Source organism: Nannospalax galili, unplaced genomic scaffold (genome assembly GCF_000622305.1).
Source record: "Nannospalax galili isolate Female #2095 unplaced genomic scaffold, S.galili_v1.0 scaffold4511, whole genome shotgun sequence".
Lineage (NCBI taxonomy): Eukaryota > Metazoa > Chordata > Mammalia > Rodentia > Spalacidae > Nannospalax > Nannospalax galili.
Window position 1 is genome coordinate 47,370 of NW_008328835.1, and position 5,883 is coordinate 53,252.

Consider the following 5,883-nt stretch of genomic DNA (forward strand, 5'->3'; position numbering starts at 1 on the left):
AGAGGACAGAAGAGGCTGTCAGATCCCCTGGGACTAGAGTTACGGACAGTTGTTACCTGCCATGTTGGGTGCTGGGATTCGAACCTGGGTCATTCTGCAAGAACAACCAGTGTTCTTAACCGCTAAGCCATCTCTCCAGCCCCAAAGGTAATTCTTACACTTCCATTTCTACCTATAACGAAAATATCACCCACCTGTCTCACATGAACAAGATGCTAAATTAGCCATCAGGATCTTGACAACATTAGTGGAAATGGTGAAACTAGCATTAGAAGTTGTGACTCGCTCACTGCTTTGCAGTCTTCAGCAAAGAAGATTTCAAAGTGGAATGAATATACATTCCAAAAACATTGACTCTTGGAGCTAAAGAAGATATAGTAGCTTCCTTAGATTTTAGGTCTTTTCTGCAAAATCATTAAGTCTAAACTTGGGAAAGATTAGAGTTGTTTTTCTTCCTATCATCAGGGAGCTGTTTAACATTCAAACTCTACAGTAAAGATTAAAAAAAATGTCATACGTACGAAAACTGATGGCACCGCACATGGCTATAGTATCATAGCGTGGTGCTTGATTTAAAGCTCCATTCTGGTTCTCATTGTAGTGACATTTCCTTCCTGACGTGGCACAATCCTAATAGTGACTCACAAAATAAGAGCAAATGTGGTCTAACCTCTGGGAGGCTAAATTCAGACCATGCTCCTAAGTATCAAAGAAAAGGGAAAGGAAGAGGAAAAGGAAGAAGAAAGAGAAATAATCTGAATTTATTTGTAAATTTTCAAAGTCAATATAATGCACAAATGGAGGGAAACAACATATTTGTTGTGAGTTTGGAGCACTAATGAGTAGTCACTCAGATCATTTAATGTGCTGGAATGAGACTGGCATGTCCTACAGTCATTTCTTAAGAAAATTCAGTCTTGCTTCTAATATGCAAAATAGGTATGGAGGAGCAGGCACTCTAGCTTGTGCTTTGCACACAGAAAAGAGTCAGATATTTATTCTGCTTTCTCACCACTCAAAAGGGTGTATAATAGATGGGAGAGGGAAATGAGGGTCTCAGAACCCCACATGTGCTCTGGCAATTTAGGTGTCTTATGTTGGGTTATCGCTATTCTATAGAGCTTATCACTTTCCTATAGAGGAAAGGATGAATCCTAGTGATCTATAGGGTAACAGATGTTGTAACCAGATCACTCTCACATCTCCTGAGGTGTGTGTGTGTGTGTGTGTGTGTGTGTGTGTGTGTGTGTGTGTGTGTGTGTGTGTGTGTGTGTGTGTGTGTTTTTGCATGTGGTGATCTATAGGGTAACAGATGTTGTAACCAGATCACTCTCACATCTCCTGAGGTGTGTGTGTGTGTGTGTGTGTGTGTGTGTGTGTGTGTGTGTTTCCAGGTATGGGCCCCAGGTCTTGTGCATGTTAAGCAAACACTGAGCTACATCAAACAGAACTCTAAGAAGGTGTCTGGTACTTTTCAAGGTAATAAAATAAGTTTTAAGAGGGAAAATGATAGCTTACATATATCATTTGGAAAAACCCTTAAAAAACAAATGCACATTTTCTTCTCCCACTTGCAAATTAGCACACCAATTCAATAACTTGATCGAGTCCCAACAGTTGCATATGGTTGTAGCAATCATGAAAGTTTTGATTGCCGGTGACAGATGGAAACTTTAAAACATATGAGGCCAAAAGAAGACGATTATCTTACAACCAAACTATGGGCAGAGTAAAAGTGCAGCTGGGCCTCACGATGACTGCTTTATTCAAATGCTTCCAGGAGTCCCCTCTCCTGCATCTTCCTTATTTCTGACATTTTCCTTCCACATGGCTCTCTTCTTCGAGTTAGAAATATGGATATTTGGACATCTTAAATGTCAAATCCAAGAAACTCCAATGTTTCACATTTAAAGTTTTTCAAAGAAATGCAGTGATTCTTCAAACTGGATTTGGTACCAAGCTGGTACCAGATCCAGGGTTCTGGGTTATAATTAGTGGACCACTTAAGCTAGGAACCAGGCAGTCATGACCATGGTTTCTCTAAAAATCCACAGGTTTCTTTAAACCACTGCGCTGAGCCAACCAGGACTAATAGTAATTATACTTTTTAATCACCTGTAGTTTCCAAAGGCAAAGAGCAAATTCATGTCAAAAGACACATACACATAATCTCTGCATTTGAGGAGCTGTGGCAGGAGAATCTTGAGTTCCAGAGACCATCGGGGTACCTGTCTCAATAAAACAAAGCAAAGCAAAGCAAACCAAAACAAAGGCTGCCTGGGTTTGTGTTCTGCCTTCATGACCTTTTGTCTCTCTGACCATGGAAAATCATGCAGGGCTTTCTACCTCGGTTCCTCATGTGTAAAGTAGTTCTTCATAAAGGTGTGGAAGTCAGAGCTCCAGAAATGAATCTTTTTTCTCCTGAAACTGACACTGAAACTGGTAGCCTCAGTTCCCTGGGTTTCCAAGCCCCAAATCTCTGACAGTTCCCTTTCCTCCATGCCCTACTTGCATGCAATCTCCTAAACTTTCCTCTTTCAAATATGTCTTTTAGAGTTACCTCCATTTCTCCCACTGCTTCCGTGAGGCAACAGGTCCAGTGAGTATCCTGTGACTATAGTGTTAACCATCTACCTCCTCCCTCATCTCTCCTAGGACTTCTCAACCTTTCCAGCCATTCTTTTTGCATCATTTACAAGTGACATTTTCATTCTCCTGAATGTTAGATTAGAGAGAAAATATATAATATTATTATAAACTACTAGTTGTGGTATAATATAGATACATAAATAGCCTAAGCTTAAACAGATTTGTTTATTAAATAAAGTGCAGGCATGGCAAGACATGACTTTAAAAATATAAATGCTTATTATATATATTTAACAGACTATCTTAAGAGCATTATTATATATACATGTTAATGTAAATACATATTTTGTTGATGCAGTTTGTTATAAATTATTCAAAGAAAAGGTTATAAATTAATTTCCTTTTGTTTATTTGCAAATCATTTTGTATTAGTTAAATTTGCTTACTTTTAGTTAAATGGGAATTTAAATATTGGATTTAGGAAAATGAGTTACAGAATTCTTTAAGCAGAGCAATATATTCAGTCATGAATGTGCTTATTAATAAAAAACTGCTTGGAGCTGGGAAGACAGCTCCTTTGATAACTGTCGTGCAAGCATGAGGACCTGAGTTCAGTCCCCAGAATCAACATCCACAAACATCCAGGCCTGGGGACACACACGTGTAATCACAACATTGGGCTGTGTGGATCACTGGGGATCCCTGGGTTCACTGTCGGTCATGCAATTATTAAAAGGTGAAACAATAACATCACCAATCCACTGTCAGATGAATCGGAACACAGGAGTCTCTCCTCATCTGCATGTACATGTGGACACACACACAGAGGCACTCACACACACATACTCCCACATACACATACAACACAAACTCACAATACACTCACAAATGAAAGTTGACTGTATTATACTTGATGGTATGAGTATTTGGATGAAAACAAAGGTGAACGTAAGGTGAATGACAACTGTAAAAACGGCCATCACACTGTCCTTCTTTTGTTTTGTTCATAAATGTTTTTCTTAGAAACCACTAATTTATAGAAAATTATCAGAAAGAAAAGAGAGTTTTGAGTTTTGTTTTCAAAGGTAGTAGAATTTTTTGAATAATTAAAAAATGAGGAAAATAATTATCTATTGGGGCAGTAAGCCTTCAAAATATAGTTAGAAATAGAATAAGTAGTTGCTTAAAAATCCCTAGTTTTAATTTAGAAAATATAGCATGTGCATTTATTCAAGACTGTTTATTTTGTGCTAGTTTGTGGATTTTTAAGGACAAGAAATCAAAAACACTTGAAACTTTTAAAAACAAAAAAGCCAAACCAACACAACTAAAACTGTTGTTTTAGATATATTTAAGATATCTGTTGTTCCAAGATGCATTTCTTTAAGTTTTGAGTTGAACAACATCCTCTTGAATATAGAGTTTGTTCAGTATGCATCTGTGTTTTCCTGTGCTTATTAATATGCCTCTTCCAAGAGCCAGTACTGAACACTGTGGAGTAAATACCATGGCCTACAGGGAAGTATGCAAATGGGTGTTGGAAAGGATGCTGTGTTTGCTCCCACCTCTTTGGTGCAGTTTGTAGCTTGTGAATGACTTGTACTTACATACAATAGGTAGCTTTAAGATTCATCCATACTCCACTTATAGAGTGCAGCACAACATAGAGCTGTTTTTCATCTATGCCCCCCATCTTTGTTTTCTTTTTTTTGAGCCAGTGAAACTACTCCAGTTTGTATCCTGAAGATCTACATATAGACATAAACTTATACACAATGAAACACATGTCATTACACTCCAATGCAAATGAAGATGAACTGAAGCTAAAAAAATTTTGGTGGCATTTTTGGGTGACTCTTAAATCAAGTATTTTCATTACCACTTTTCCTGCTTGTCATTCAAAAATATATTTGCAAATCCTCAATTCATTTCTAATAAGAGGCCAGGATCACAGACACACGTGTCATCGTATGAGAATATAGCTGATACACAAAGAAGTTCATCTGGCTGTGGTTTCTTATTTTGCCTGATTATTTTTTATAGTTTTCCTTTTACAGAATAAGTGAGTAAGCTAAATTAAGGGTTAAAAATGATGAGTACAGATGTAATGAGTTCTAGGTCAGTCAGGGCTACATAGCGAGACCCTGTCTCAAAGAAAAAAAATAACAAGGGCAGATATGGCTTTGGTAGGCTAAGATTGAGATCCTAGAATAAATCTTGAGAGGGTGGGTTTCGACTCCCATCAGTGTAGCAGATGTGATCTCAGCATACCGCCAGAGAGTGCCAGGTTCTGGCTTCCCTCCGGCATAAGGGCTGAGAACACAGCAGACCAATGGAGAGCCCCCAAACTGCCCCCTGCCTGGTTAGGGAATTTCCCAAATTTTCTCTGAGTTCCTGCTAATAGGGGTCCAAACCTTAGAAGAAAGCCTGAATGTACCTGACTGGAACCTGACTTGGGCTTCTGTGGGTACTCCTGAAGAGCTGATATGAAGCCATCAGTTCCCTCCAAAATAAAACCTGAGGGAACCTGAAACCTGCACCAACCTGCTTTACATAACCAATAAAGAAAGGACCTAGGCATCCCAATAATACAAACAGTAGCATACTTCAACTTAATTCTCATATCAGAATCATAAACAACAGAAGAAATTCACATGCCAAAACCACAATGAAAGAATAATAAATGGAAAGTCAAAACACTATGTCCCCACCAAACTCCACCAATTCTGTAGAAGAGTTCTACAAGGAGAACCCCCTAGAGATAACCCAGGACACTGACTTTAAAATAACAATCACAAACATGATCAAGGAATTCAATGAATTTGAAGAACACATGAGCAAACAAATCAAATAGCTAAAAGAAGATAGGGATAAACTTCGGGAATGAATTCACAAGAGAGATAGAAACACTCAAGAAAACTCAGGCAGACACGAAGAAGGAAGTACAAAACTCAATAAGCTGACTCGAAACAACAGGGGAAAGTCTCACCTCTAGAATGAGTGAAATGGAAAACAGAATATCAACACTGGAGGATAAAGTTGAAGAATTTGATTATTCAAGAAAAGATTATGGAAAATTTTAAAAAAACCACAGGAATGGAATTTGTAAAAAATGGGGAACGCCATGAAAAGACCAATTCTAAGTCTATGCATCTTTGACATAGAGGAAGGAGAAGTATTTCAGGTTAATGGCATTGACCAGATCATAAACAGGATTGTAGAAGAGAATTTCCCCAAATTAAGGAAAGACATGCCCATACAAATACAAGAAGAACAACAAATCTAACAGCTGGT